The following is a 15,890-nucleotide window of genomic DNA, read 5'->3' on the forward strand; positions in this document are numbered from 1 at the left end:
CTAATAACAGTGAATCAGGTGAGCAGGAGTCAGAGTAATGAGTGTTTCAAGCTGTGGGAACATTATACAGCAAGGCCAGGAGGAGAGAGTGTGCCAGACAAGTTTACTGGGACATGAAAGTTTCCATAGCTCAGGGATGGAGTATGAAGGGGTTACAAGTGGCAAGTCAAGAATCTTTTTTTTTTTTTTAAAGATTTTATTTATTTATTTGACAGGCAGAGATCACAAGTAGGCAGAGAGGCAGTCAGAGAGAAAGGGAGGGGGAAGCAGGCTCCCCGCTGAGCAGAGGGCCCGATGTGGGGCTCGATCCCAGGACCCTGGGATCATGACCTGAGCCAAAGGCAGAGGCTTTAACCCACTGAGCCACCCAGGCGCCCCACGCAAGTCAAGAATCTTAAGAGATAAACCCATTCAAGCAAAGAAAGTCCTTATAAGCCTGGTTTGCCTTTATTCCAAGGCAATAGGGAACCATGGACGGATGTTAAACAGGAAAGAAGGGCCTCGGATTTGCCTGTGGAAGGATCGCTCTTCCTGCATGTGGGAAATACTAAGGGCCAGGCAGGAGGACCTGAATAAGAGGCTGGTGCAGCGATCTGGATGAGAGGTGCTGGCAAGCAGGGCTAGGAAAGTGGCAGGTGGTGGGAACGGAGAGAAATAGATAAATACGGGAGAGATCGGGGAGGCGGAAATGAAGGGAATGAATGACTCATTGGAAGCAGAGACAGTGAGTGAGAAAGGCATTGAGGAGAATTCCTCGGTTTCAAATCGGAGGCCTGTGACGAAGACGGTGGCATTCACTGAGACAGAGAACCCTGTGGGCGGAGGAGACAGCGTACTCCACTTTGGATACATCTTGTTGGCGGGTGGGCATCCCGGAAGATGGCATCAGCAGTCAAGAGTTGTGAGTCTAGAGCTCGGAGACCCACACTGAGCCCACTCTTCTCCACTCTCTGTAATCTGGCTTCTAGGTTCTTCTATCGAGTTGACCTACTGAAGACTAAAGGATTTATCCTGTCAAGCAGAACACTTTTAAGAATAGGATTTGTTTCTTGTGTAGTTAGGTATAGAGAGATTTGTTCCTATGTGATAAACCTTGGAAAAACCGGGGAAAACTGGAAAGTAACTTTCAGCGAGTTTTCTTCTCTCCTCTTTCCCAGTACAACCCCTCAGGCAGCACTGGAGTATCTTTTAGGTGGAGAAAGAGAAATGAAGGGAAGTGAGCACACTAGGACGGCTCAGACCTAAGCTTTCTAATCCCAAATCCCTCAGGAGCCTGGATGTTACCCGTTCCAGGATATGGTGCCGAGAGGTTATATTTGGTGGCATCGCTAAAATGAAGCCCATAGACACGTTTCAATAAATAGAATCTACAAGTGGGTTAAACTGTCAATGAAAACCTTTTCTTTTCCAAACTCCTTTCCTTTTTTTCAAACTGAGCCATATTAAGAAAACTCATTTCAATTTTGTTGTTTGTTTTGTTTTGCTTTGCTTTGTCAAAGAAAGATGGGACGAACCTAATCCCAGGCGCAGCTGTGGGGGCTGGAAACAGACACAGCGCTCTGCTGGTGGGCGGTAGAGCTCTTCGGAGGGAGAGGCCCAGGGAAGAGAGGCCCCATTTGAGGCCCAGGGAAGCCATGATCTTTTAAGAAACTCATAGAAATTCCAACTGAGAGAAAATTAGTATGGAATTCTGTAAGCAATTTCCTTCCTTTCATAGAATTCACAATCTAAAATGCAAGAGCCCAGGGCACCCGGCTGGCTCTGCAGGGGCAGACCGCCACTCTTGATCTCGGGATTGAGTTCAAGCCCTATGCTGGCTGAAGCGATTACTTAAAAATAAAATCTGGAAAAAAAAAAAAAAAGGTAAAAGCCCATTCTTTGGCTGTTCTTCTAGAGGTTTGGTGTGAGTGAGCTGGAGATCTGTAGCATGCAGACCAGGCTTGTCCTGGGTTCCTGTCCTTGCCACAGATGGAAGTGAATCACAGATCCCCTGCTCCCAGGTGCGGATACTGTTTCCTCTCATCCCAAGAAGAATTCAGGCAACCTTGATTTCATCGGTCATATGTCATTAGCTTATCAAAGGCTCAAGTGGGACTACTCTGAAGTGATCTGTGCTTAAAAACTACCTCACCAGGGCACCTGGGTGGCTCAGTGGGTTAAGCCTCTGCCTTCGGCTCAGGTCATGATCTCAGGGTCCTGGGATCGAGCCCCGCATCATGCTCTCTGCTCGGCAAGGAGCCTGCTTCTCCCTCTCTCTCTCTGCCTGCCTCTCTGCCTACTTGTGACCTCTCTCTCTCTGTCAAATAAATAAATAAAATCTTTAAAAAAACAAAACAAAACAAAAACTACCTCACCGGGGCACCTGGGTGGCTCAGTGGGTTAAAGCCTCTGCCTTCGGCTCAGGTCACGATCCCAGGGTTCTGGGATCGAGCCCCGCATTGGGCTCTCTCCTCAGCAGGAAGCCTGCATCCTCCTCTCTCTCTCTACCTGCCTCTCTGCCGACTTGTGATCTCTGTCTGTCAAGTAAATAAATAAAATCTTAAAAAAAAAAAAAAAAAAAAGAACTACCTCACCCCCAGCCCCCTAACCAAGAGCATGGAAAGGACCTCTCTGCGCCTGCGTAAAGACCAGGAGTCACCAGCACTCTCGCCTGCCTGCTTGAGAACGCTTACACCTTTGCTTATTCGATTCTTTTTTCACTGCTCTCCCTTGGACTGACATGCATAGCCAGTCCTCATAGTTGTTTATCAGTTCTCCAAGCCTATTTTAAAAGATTTCTGCTTTCATTTAAAACCTAAGTCACATTCTTCTTGCATCCGCTGCTGTATTTCCCGAAGGGGTTGTGTCAAAGGAAATTCAACACCCACTTTCCTCACGATCGGCTCCCCGGCTTGCTCACTCATCAGAAGGCTCGTGCTATTCGATACTTCAGAAGATTATTTTCCCTGTTAGGTGACGTGTCAAGGGAAGGGGAGCTGGCCCCAGCGTCAGGTGACTGAGTTTCGCTCCCGTTTCTACTGTTGACTCAATCAATGTCCTTGGGCAAGTCATTGAGCCTTTTCATGCTGCGGTCTCTGGGGATGAAATCTGCCAACTGCATCATATGAATTTGAACCTTAGTGCCCTCTGGGATAAAAATAGGAGGGGGCCAGGTGTCCATGTGGCCCCAAACTGATGGGAGGAGGAGGAGGACCATGGGACCTCAAAGCTGTCCTTGAGCTACAAACTCTGTAACAGGGTCAGGCCTCGGGCCTTGGTCCAGTTGCCTGTGGGGTCAATTCTGGCACTTGGATTTTTCCAAAAATAAAAGAAGACACTGCATTAACCACCCAGCCTTGTATATTCTATCTGCTCCATATCCCATATGCCTTTGAACTTCCCCTGTTGGGATACTCACCATTGACTGTTGTTACTCGTTTGACCTCACTGCCCTGGAAACGTCTCAAGGGAGGGGACCTGTCTGCCTCGTGCAACACTGTACCATGTGTGGGGAGGACATGCCTGGCAAATAGAAGGTATACCAGATATATTTGACAAATGGATGGATGAATGAAGGATTGCTGTCTGGCCTCAGCAATATCTCATTTCTGTATCACTGAGGCTGCCTATTGCCAGCTAAGAACATAGTGGGATTGGATTATCCCTAGCTCCTCAGAGCCCTGAGCCACACTATGGAATGATAATGGAAGCGGGTCTCAGACCAAATGCTGTCACTTGTACATAGTTATCCATTAGAAGACCCCCAAATATTGAAGCACTTGGTTCTGTAAGCTCAGCAAAGTCCTAGCCCTCTGAACTTTTAGGTGCTCTGTCCACCCTTGACATGAAAAATTCTCTTGACAGTGATAGGACAGTATTCTAAAGATCAGATTTAGTTAATAGTAGGCATCCAGAGTTATCTCAATTCACGGCTGAACACAGGACAAGTTCCGGATCACGCCTCTGATTTCTGAAAGGTGACCAGGGAAAAGCTGCCTAGAATGTTAGATTCAGCGGTCCTAAGAGTAGAGAGAGCCACTAATGTTTTAGCCAGTCCACCTGTTTTGAATACAGTTCGGTTCAGCAGTAAAAGCCCAGCTCTAACCTCCTTGATAGTAATGAACAGATTGCTAATTTTGCCAACAGAAGTCATTGCTATCCTTCATTTTGCTCATTAGCCCAACGTCTGCTCTTGGCTCCAGATAAAGATGGGTAGAGCACTTGGGGCAACCACCCGAACGGTTCTGTCAAGACGAACTAATGGGAGCTGTAGAAGCCACTCAGACTTTTAAAAAGCAATTAAAAAGGCCCATGAGGCCATGCTTCTGAAAAATGAAGAGTAGTCTAGCCCCAGAGGGCTTTCCTCCTCTTGTGTTCTTTCTAACCCTCAGGGGGATTTGGTCTACTGGCCAGCTTCCCCAGGTGGACCTCAACCTGTGGCTTGTAACAGAGTATAATTTACTTCTGGGTTCTCTTAAAACTGCCTTAGCTATGTAGGTAATTTTGGGTCCCAAGGGAAGTTACCAGTGGGCCCAAGAACCTTTTGGTTCTACTGACCAAGGAAGTTTCCCCCGCTTTCTTTCTGTTCTTGAAATGTCACCGTAATGGCTGCCTTGATTCCTCACAAACTCCTTTTGGCTCTCACCTTCTCCAGCCTCTCAGCTCTGGATGTGGATGCGCTACACTGCTGACCCACTCTGGAATGGTCAGGAGCCTAAGCCATGTCATAGGGGAAGGTTGGAAGTTATTTGTGCCACACTGACCCTCTGTGTTAGTGTGGCTGAAATGGGTCCCAGAGTTGTAGCAATGTTCTCCCCTACAAACATGCATGTGCCCACACATTCCATAGAGTGGCACTCTGTCTCCGGTGTCTGTTCTGAATTTTGGACAACATGGAGATCCAGCCTAGCTCTTGTTTCTCCTCCGTATAGAACTAGAATCTACCCCAAGCCCAGTACAAAGCATTGCTGGCTCTCAGCAGACCCACCGCCCAGAGCCATGCCAACCCGTCCCACTGGCTGTCATGAATCTCGATGTACACAATACACAGCTTGAGGCTGCTAACTCTTGGGGATATTTTATTCTCCTGGCTACCCTACTGGCAGGAGGCTCCCTTAGCCCTGATTCTACCTGGTTGTAGGTTCTTTTCTTTTCCCACAATGTATCCTGCCAAGCTTGTCCAGTGTATTTGGCTCGTAATGTTATCAGAGCATAGGGTTAATTTTTTATGTGTCTCCAGGGGAAGCAAGTTAATCACATTATGGGTTGTTCCCACTAACCCCACTGGGGGGAAACCCAAAAGAGCAGTTTAAGGGGTTGTGCTTTGCCCCATAGGACCCTGCTCCTAGAGCTGATTGGTTCGGGGGGGACCGCGAACCCACAGGCGTCCAATCAAAACGTTGGTCAGCTACTCATTCCATAACCTGGAGCACACACAGAAAAACTGGGGTAGTCCCCATTTCTTTCTTGGAAATTTGAATAGAAAACTGTCAAGAAAAAAAAAAAAAATGACTCGGTAAGATGCTTAGAAACGAGAAAAGCGAGGCCACAAGGGGATCCCAGTGAGCTCAGAGTACCAAATACTGAAACTATGGGCAAGCAAAAGTGGTGGAGAGAAGAGTTTCAAGCCAAGAGAAAGCAGCAGCTCAAAGAAAATCGATCTGGGGCAATGGCCGTGACCCTCGACGCCTGCCACGGAGCCCTAGAATCTCCCCAAACTGGAGTAGCTCCCCAGTCCCAGTGCCACGATGCTGTGAGCCTCCCTGCTTCCCATGCCTGCTCCTGGCTGGTCTGTGGAAGACCAACTCCATTAGTGCTCCAAAAAAAAAATCCGCCTTCTGAGCTAGCCTGTCTGAATCAACTCACCGCCAGGAAAACCGTCCAGTTTTTCTGTATTCTCTATGTGTACAAAGACAGTGGGGTGTATCTTCGTAGCTTTGCACCCAGCTTTGCACTCAGCACAAAATATGGTACACATGAATGGGTTCTCAGTAAATGGAGACTGAATAAAAGAGATTTTGAAAGCCCCAATCAACACTCAGGTTCAGGCAATTACTGTCTTACCTTGCAGTATCTTCAGTTTGGCGCTCTAAGTTGAACAAAGGATGTGGCCACATTTCCTAGCATCCCACCTCTTCAGCCTTTCTTATTCCATGAGATTCTAGACACACCGCTGATTTTTGAAAATGCAAATCCTTCCTCAGATTCAGAATCTCTCTCAGGCAGGTAAATTCTACTCCTGTCCAGTTTGCTGAATGGATCAACACACACACGCACACAGGAATTAATCATTTTTTATTTTGGGCAGTCCTTAATATTTTAAGGACCCAAGTTCGTGGTTCTAATCGATTCATCTAAAAATTAACCAGAACTGGTTTGAGATCATCTTCCTGCTTGGAAGTTATTAATCAGTTCAAGCTTCTTCTGCTTTGAAGAAAAGTTAATCTATTATAAGAAAGCAGTAACTTTTTCTTCCAAAGGCATTTATAAACATCAGCTTGGTTCTGAAGGGAAATGTTTAACTTGGAGCTCTTGAAAATTCACCACGGGGGGACCATGCATTGATCCCCTCACACACAGGGGACAGCCACGGCCCTCTCTGGCAGCTGGCAGCCTGACGGTGGAAGTTGTTTCATCTGCTTTCCAGCCCATTCTGAGGGCGACAGTAGCTTTCACTACATGCCGCTGGCGGTGACAGGGTGTCAACTCATGCTGGACCAGGGTCAACAAATGTTTACTGTCAAAGTCCGGGTGGTGAACAGTTTAAGTTTTGTGGGTCTTACGGTCTCTATCTCCGAGACTCAAATCCGCTGTTAGAGTGCAAAAGCAGTCACGGACAATATGTAAATGAGTGAGTTCCGGTGTCTTCCAATAAAACTTTATTTATGATCACTGAGATTTGACTTTTATATCATTTCAGGTGTCACAAACTATTAATCTTCTTTTGATTTATTTTCAGCCGCTTAGAAATGTTAAGAGCTATCTTTGTTGAGCAGGTTGAACCAATACAGGATAAAAACGTGGATGCAGCTTGGACATCCCTGCTTCCTGACCCACTTGAGCCCTGGGGGTTCCAGGTATAGAACAGAGGCCTCAGATGAATGTGGTGGGATCCAGGCTGGGAAGATTTGTGCCTCCCACCGAAGGCGAGTCCTGGGAAGACGTGAATCTCCTATGGAAATGCCACCCATCTCATGGAACATCAGAGTAACAGTGGTCAAGGGAGAGACCTGGAAAGAAAGGCCAGGAGCTGGCTCTGTGACAAGCCCCAGAGTCATGAGGGCCAAGGAGTCAAAATTTCGGAGAGCCTGTTTGAAGGGAGTGTGGAGGAGGCTGGCTGGTGTCCAGCAGATTCAGTTCTCTGGCCTGAGAAGAGGTACTTATCTGGGCCTACAACGAGGGGCTGGCGGGACAGGGTTTCCTCAGTAGGGACAGCAGAGCCGGTGGCTGAGGCCCACAGGTCTCACGGGATAAAGCCCTGCCCAGAGGAGAAGCAGCCTGCTCCCCTCCTTTAGATTTCCTCGAGCTGGGGAGGAGAAAAGAGAAGGAAGGGCTCTTCTCTTCTATCACCGGTACTAGACATCCTGGAGGATGCAGCAGAAAGTGCACTGAGCTCCGTCAGGGCCAGCGCTGAGACATGGGGTCTCTTCCCAGTGGCAGCCTCTGCCCTTCCTTAGAGAACACTGCTGTTCACAAATGAGGAAGACTATTTAAGAGCCACACCCACCCCTTGCTAGGACAAGAAGGGTTTCTCAGACCCAGCTGCAGGATACCTGAGCCCCTCCCCACCTAAGGGACTGCACATTCTGAGATGGGGTGAGTGGGGGCGGATAGGGAGGATGTCACCGGACAGGGGCAGGAAACCCCACCAGCCCTAGTGTGCTGGCTTCCTGTGGCGCAGTGACATCACCCTGGAGATAAGAGGCCTCACAGAAAAGCTCCCCGTTTTGCAGTTCAGCCTCCTGGACTGAAGAGCTCTTGTGAGCAGGGCCACGGTCTCAGAGAGATTGTTCTGGAATCCCCTCCCGATACTTGTTGATATTCAAAGCTGGAGTGAGTACTGGAAGTGACGCACTTGCCTGCCCTTGATTCACTTCCATGAGAAGCAAAGCTTTGCTTTCTATGAGCCTCAATTTCTTTACCCACCTTACTGTTATTATGTCGTATTTATTTAATTCTCCCAGCCCCTCCTTCCCAGCTTTTTTTCTACTGCTGAAATTCAATCTGCAGAGATTAAAAGTTGTAGAGTGGGTATGAACTTTATAGAACCACCATAGTGCAAAATCTTAGGTGTTAAAAAATTCAAAAAAGCAAGTATTTATTTCCTAGAACTGAACTTATAAATTCAAGATAATTTTTCTAAAGATTTTATTTATTTATTTGAGAGACACAGAGAGAGCACAGAGGGAGAAGCAGACTCCCCGCTGAGCAGTGAGCACCATGTGTGGCTCAATTCCGGGACCCTGAGATCATGACCTGAGCTGAAGGCAAACCCTTAACCGACTGAGCCACCCAGGAGCCCCTAATTCAAGATAACTTTTGCTTTAAGATGTAGATTCCCTAAATAGTCCTCTTCTGGACTCTCCCCGCCCCTCCCCCTTCTCCCCGGAGGCCATCTTAGTTTCTGTGTGGGAAGCGAGAGCTCGGTACAGCACCTAGGCACTGTAGAGAGGAGTTTCTGGCTCACAACTATCCTCCACGCTCCACTGGCATCTACTTAGCCAGAAGCTGTCACATCTTGTCCTCACAGTCGTGGGCTGGCATCTACCATTCATGTCCCGAATCCCACCCTGGTCTCCAGTCAGCAGGCCCACGGATTTGCATTCTCTTGATGCCAGTCTCTGCTTCGCTGGGCTCTGCAAGCTTGTAATGCTTGCTCAGTTATGCACACCTGGCTGCTTTCTCTTCCCCTTGCCAGGGAGTAGGCGTTGTTGAGATACTCCCTTGGCCCCTCATTGCTGGTCAATAGTCGTTGTTGGTGCCATGCCAGGCACTCCTGTGAAGCACAGCTCCCTCTGTTCCCACTCTGTCCTTGACCGCCATGGGGTTTTTATTGCCCCAACTCCCCTGGCTCAAGTTAGGAGGCCTCTCAAAGACATTTTTTTTTCATATCTGTTTTAATTTCTCCTCACAATTCTTTCCCCTCAGACATACTAGGTCTTGGACTGCATGGCTTAAATTATAAAAATGTCAAATATCTCCAAATTAATATATAACTTCAGTGGAATCCCAATCAAAATTCTAGTTGTAATTCTTTCCTTTTTTCTTTTTGAAACTTGATATGCTTATTCTAAAATGTATAGGGAAAAAGGAGTTCCTCAGATAGCAAAATCAATTTTGAAACAGAAGAGTAAAGAGGGAGAAACGGCGTAAGAGATAGTGAGAGACAAAGTTGTTCTTATGTGTCAGTGGAGTGGAATTGAGAGCTCACAGGTGGCTGTATGTTTACCTGGGAACTTCATCTAACACAGAGTTGGTGCCACAGATCAATGCGAGGGGGATGGGTTGTTTAGTAGATGGTGGTGGGGAAATAAATAGGCAGAGAAAGAATGGAGAAAAATAAAATTAGATCCCCGTCTAACCTCACATACAGAGATTTCCAAGAGATGGGTAAAAATTTCTTAAACCAGTCTTTAAAAGTTCCAACCACAAAGCAAAATGATAGATCTGATTACATAAAAATATAGGGTTTCTTTTAACAAGTGACACCACAGCTGAGCTGAATTTAAGAGACAGATGACAGATGGGGAGGGGAGATTTACGATGTCTAAAAGTGACAAAGGAAAGGCATCTAAAATATACAAAGAACTCATGTGATTTAACAAGGAAGGAGAGTAAGCCAAAGGAGAAATTGGATCAAGTATGTAAACAGATAACTTACAAAAGAGGAAACCCCAAAGCTTTAAAAGGACGGGAAAGAAACTGCTTATTAGTTATCAGAGAAATGCAAATTAAAGCAATGATAGACAACACACTCTAAGGGTGTGTTAAGCTGTAAGGTTTATCGCTATTAGCTTGGTAAAGTTAGAAAGCTGGATAATGCCAAGTGCTGGCAGGGGTGTGGGCATAGAGATTCCTCTTCCGTTCTGTAGGAGCCCCGGTTGGAGAATTATTGGGCACTAGCTAATCAAATTAAGTATGGATACCTAATGACCCAGCAATTCCACTTATGATGTAGGTTTTTAGAAATTCTCATACGTGCCCATTAAAGGAAAATGTAGAAGCAGGGGTCAGTCCAGGATTTGTGGGACTTGAAGTTCATATAATCCAGGGAAATGTAGCTAAGAAAAGGAATACAAATTATGAATATAAAATTGGGTACAGAGTTTTGGAAAGGCCTTTGGCAAGTGAGACCCTCCGAGTTTGGGCTTTATCAGCCTGTCGGTGAATTTGTCTCTGCCCATGAGGAAGTTCATTGCAACATGTGCAGAGCAGGGAGTTGAAAGCTTCTAAACCAATTTGGTTACCACACCTATTGGGCTCCTTGGGAGAAATATTGGGTATTACTAGCTCAGCATTCTTTTTAATAGAAAGACATCCACCTAAACTTAAAAAAAAAAAAAAGGTAATCTTTCAGTGATGGAGATCAGAACCCTAAACCAGCTGTGATAATCTATCACTCCCGTTGGGGGCCACTGGGTATAAATACGCAAGTGAGCCCAGAGAGAGAGTCAGGAAGTCCCCGTGCCTCTGGCATGGGAGGAACAGTCCGCTGTACTTACAGAGAGACAATATTTTGCAATACTTCCCAGCTTATCTATTTTTGGAAATGTCTTGTTACAAAGGAGAGTGCTTTAAAAAAGAGGCTTCATGAAAGCCCCTGGGGCATCCTGGGGCTTGTTCCAGCCTGCACACTGAGAGCCCAGGACATGGCCCTGGGCGCGGAAGGGCAGCGGAAGCTGGAAACACTGGGCTGTTCTGGGAAGCAAGGTGCTCAGAGAAAAGAAAGAAGCTAGAGGAACACGAGCCTCTCCTTCATGGAGCTAGATCTAGAGATCGCTACTGTGAGGCCTCTGGGAGGTGACGGGGTCATAAGGATGGAGCTCTCATGAATGGGATTAGTGCCCTTATAAAAGAGGCCTGAGAAACTCCCTTGCCCTTTCTGCCACGTGAGGATACAATGCAACCTGGTGAGCTCCCGGAAGAGGGCTCTCAACAGAATCTGACCATGTGGGCACCTTGATCTTGGACTTCCAGCTTCTAGAACCAGGAGCAATGAATTTCTGCTGTTTACAAGCCACCCAGTCTGTGATACTTCATTATAGGGGGGAACCAGACGAAGATTGTTGGAAGGAGCATTTGTGAAGGCTGCCTACAGCGGATCCGTGCCCTGGGGCTGATGCAGTTTGTGATAGGGTTGGAAGGAGGCACTGTTGGGCGTACAGCACAGAGGCCAAGAGACATGGAAGAAGGGAGTGGTTGGCCGATGCTTGGGACAGAATGCTCACCCCTTTTAAAGGACCCTCACTGTGTGTTGTGAGTCAATGGTGTGTGTGTGTGTGTGTGTGAGAGAGAGAGAGAGAGAGAGAGAGAAGTGCGTTGGGAGGTAGCCACTAAAGATTCAGCTCCCTTCGCTCACCTCTGGCCCAGAGCACAAGGTCAAAGACAACGCAACAAATTCCAGCTGCCACCTGCTGGTGCAGCTGAGGCTTCTAGTCAGGCGCTCAGCCTGTAGTGGTAGAGCTGTTGAACAGAACGGGATTGCTACCGTACATAGAGAAGGGATCAATCTCGGCTTAGGAATTGAGGGAGTTAACTGGTAACATTTCACCTAGGATTTGCCTGCCAGGTATGGAGGAGGAAACCCCATGAGCCAAGGCAGAGGAGAAACATTTGCGAGCCAGCTGGGGGACCCCTGATGACGGCACGGGCCATATAGCTTGAAATGGTGGAAGGAGACTGTGGAAGAGAAATCTGGGGTCCGATTGGCAAGGGCCTTGAATGATTGTGGGCCACAGAGTTTAGGCAGCGAGGAGTGATGGAAGATTTTTTAAGGAGAAGAAAGGGGAAATTACGTGTTTTAGAGACAAGACTCTAGAGGCGCGGAAGAGGGGGGTGGGGGAGGGGAGGGGTTTTGAAGCAGCAAGACCTTCTAGGAAGCTGCCCGCCCACGTCCCTGGAAGAGATAATAGGGACCTGAGCCAGCAGTACAGGGGATCTGAAGATCCCAGATCCGCTCAATCTGGTGTGGGAAAGATGAGAAAATGGATCAATACAATGTCAGACACAGTCTGCGAGGACTATGGCAAGGCATAGACAAGCCCCTCACTGTGCGTGGTGACCAGCAATGTCAAAGGAGATGGACCGTGAACTGGCTGGAGATTGGGGGAACTGCAAGGATCTGCCCTGTGTAGCTGGTGTATGGGGTGGGAGTAGGGAATTTTGGGGAGGCTAGCTTACAAAGAGCTTGGACCCCCACACCGCAGGCTTAAGGAAGGCAAGTAGGAGCCACTGAAGATCAGGGTTGAAACACAGGTCACCAAGCCAGGCTGGGGCAGAAGATACAGACTGGAGATCATTTCAAGCAAACACTGGTTTAGAATAGCTGAAAAACTCACAGATTTCTTTTCCCTGTGGTCTGTTCTTCAATTCTATTTTATGTGGCAATCGATTTAACTGGTACTTTTCTCCCAGTCTAGGTCATTATTAAGCATATGGATTTTTCCAGTATGAAATTAATCTACTCTGTAGAGTAAATTGCTTGAGAAGAACTACCTTCAAACTTGTTTTCTGCCCTGGCCGTCCCCACCCCTGGAGGGTTTCTGGATGTGCTGAATTCCACCATGGACTAAGTCCCAGTTGGACCACAGAACCGAGTCTGAGGCGGAAGCCTTCCTGCAGGAGGTACACCCAGTGCTGCTCCAACTTGGGTCTCAACTCTCTCTGGGCTGCTCAGAGGGCAAAGGCTTCTGCTGGGGACAAATGGAGGGGAAGCAGACAAGTGAGAGAGAACAGAATGAGACTCCTTTCCAGCTCGTCCTGCAGTGATGGTGGTATACTTAGGAGAAGACAATTTTTCTAGGCAATAGAAAACTCAAATTCCCTGAAAGGGAAAAAACTCTGGCATTGATTTAGCAAATTTCAAGTGGCCTCCACATTCCACAGGAATAATCTAGAATGTGTGAACTGGTTTCTTCGGTATCACAGGTTGCGTTCTCTGGTAGGAAGGCTTCACTTGGCAATACCATGTTCAAAGAGAAATGAGTTCATCTCCAGGTTCCATGTCTCAGGTTTGTAAAAAAGAATAAAATTAAAATAGAATTTGAACTTTCAAAAACATTGAAATTGCTGGCTCAGCTCAGATGGGTCTTTCTTAACATACTTCTCTCTACTCACCATTTCATTGCTGAGGAACACACACTAACTGTCTACAGCCTTTGGATTTGGTTAGAACTCTCTTTGATCTTTAAGAATCTCCATATGGATCAGTCTCTTCCATTTTTGTCTCCCACTCCTGTAGACTTCTATCATATATTCTACCCCAGCCTGTAAACTTACTGATCCCCCTGGACACCAGACCCCACACTTATTTCTATTTTTGCATTTTATTTTGCATTCTTATTTATACAGCTTTCCCTAAACACCTCCCTCTTTCTCTACCTGCCCAAATACATCAAGATTCAGATTTGCACCCAGCCCTCCCACAGCTGATCATACTGGTGGCTCCCCCAAATTCATGTTTCCCTTCTCCCTGGCAAAGAAGACCTCAGACCTGTTTAGGTGTCCAGCTGTCCCCCACTCAGAGGATGGTGACCTGCCCCCAGCTCAAGGTAAGTTCTAACCAGCTAAATCAATCACTGTGGTCTCTTCCCCTCGACCATGACTAGTTGGGGTGGACTATGAGTTGTAGGGGAAGAGGTCTGCCCAGACACATCTGAAGTTTTCCTCATCTGAAGAAGCTGTCCCCTTTCTTTCACTATGGGCATTGCCATGTTTGGATGCTTCAACTGGACACCATCTTGCACTCAGGTGGGAAACTACCAATTACACTGAGAATGGTTGAGTGGAAAGATGGAAATCTCCTGTATTGAGATTCTAACCCCCTGCTCTATCTCTGTACTTACTACTGGGTGAGATGATGCATTTCCTTACTGTTTAAGCCTCCATGAGTTAGAGTTTTTGGGCAATGACAGCCAACAGCTTCCTAAGTGACTGAGGCATTCTTAACCTGAGGGACACATTCCCAGGGGGCCCGTGGATAGAATTCAAGGGCCCATGAAAATTGTGCACTTTAGTATTTCTTTCAATTAGGAATGTAGGCAACAAGCCTCAACAATATTCATAGAACCTGCAGCTTGGTCCTAATAGAAATCATGGATATATTCATACTACATTTTGGTTGTTGGAGATGTCTTAAACTGGGCGCCATAATGGTTTTCTTGGGCCTGAAGCACCTTTGCTTTTGTGGGTACCTTGGTCCATAAAAATTGTCTTTGGCTACCGCATTAGTATAAAGATATATTAGAACATTTTTTCAGCCTAAAATTTATATTTTCTTTGGACTTCAAAAAATGAAAACATTTTCTCATATATCATTGATGCTCACCACCACTTCAAAATTTTGATAGTTATTAGACCTATTGCTAGAGCCTGAATTCATTAACTAAGAAGCACATATTAATTGTGTTACAAATTTGTTTTTTAAAACTATTTTTAATAGATTTTATTTATTTACTTTAGAGAGAGTGTGAGCTCATAAGCATGGGGGAGGGGTAGAGGGAGAGGGAGAAGCAGGTTTCATCCAAGCAGGGAGTCTCCTGATGTGGTGCTCAGTCCCAGGACCCCAGGATCGTGACCTAAGCTGAAGGCAGACGCTTAGCCAACTGAGCCACCCACGTGCTCCCATTTTAAAAACTATTTTGATAGTTTTATTTCAACCAAATTGATATACAATACATAATTATATATATATTTATGATTATATTCTGCCTTTAAAGTACTATTCTAAAAAACTTAAAGTATTATTCTAACAAAACAAAATAAAACCCTATTCGGTGAGGGGTCCACAGGCTTAACCAGACTGCTAAAAATTCTGCCTTTAAAGTACTATTCTGCCTTTAAAGTACTATTCTGCCTTTAAAGTACTATTCTAAAAAACTTAAAGTATTATTCTAACAAAACAAAATAAAACCCTATTCGGTGAGGGGTCCACAGGCTTAACCAGACTGCTAAAGTGTCCATGGCACAAGATTGGTAAAGAATGACTATGACGGCATTCCCCACGACTCAAGGTGGCTTTGGCTTTTTTCCCATCAAGCAGCACCAATCATTTTAGGAAATGATTCTATACAGGGCAGGATATTAAAGTATTTGGTCTCCCCATGAGAGATGCCTTCATGTTTTATTGTTTCTGTAAATTAGAGCTGCTCCTATAATCTCTTTGAGGGCAATTTGCCACCCATTTCCTTGTACCCAATAGTACTGGTACAGCCCTAGTCATCCAACAGATGCTCAGTCAAAGTTTGCTGGCTTGCCCTTGTCTCTAAGAAAGCCATGGTGTGGAAGGGTCTGGCTGTCTTTTGTAATATCAATCAGCAAAATCAGCAAAGCCCACAAACAATTCCAGTTTTCCTTAATTGAAGCTGCAGGCTCAGAGCCCTTACGAATTTCCCCAGAGCTAAATGACTTACAGTTGGACAAAAGTCCAGTGTTTAAGATTATATAGTATATGTGCTGCCGAAGGGAGCACACTGTGTTTAAGATTATAGATGTAGAAACAGGAGGATGTGAAGCAAAACAAAAACTTATTTCAGGGAGGCGGGGAGAAAGAGGTCTTCCTTAGAGCCTAAACCAACATCCCCTTGTCAAACTGGTGTGGGTGGGGATTTAGGGCCCTCCAGGCCAAGTCCAGAGTCCAGCTTCACATACTATCAAAGGCCAGCTTCCACTTAGAAAAGTAGAGCATGGGACCC

This window comes from Mustela erminea, chromosome 4, assembly GCF_009829155.1.
Source record: "Mustela erminea isolate mMusErm1 chromosome 4, mMusErm1.Pri, whole genome shotgun sequence".
NCBI classification, from domain to species: domain Eukaryota; kingdom Metazoa; phylum Chordata; class Mammalia; order Carnivora; family Mustelidae; genus Mustela; species Mustela erminea.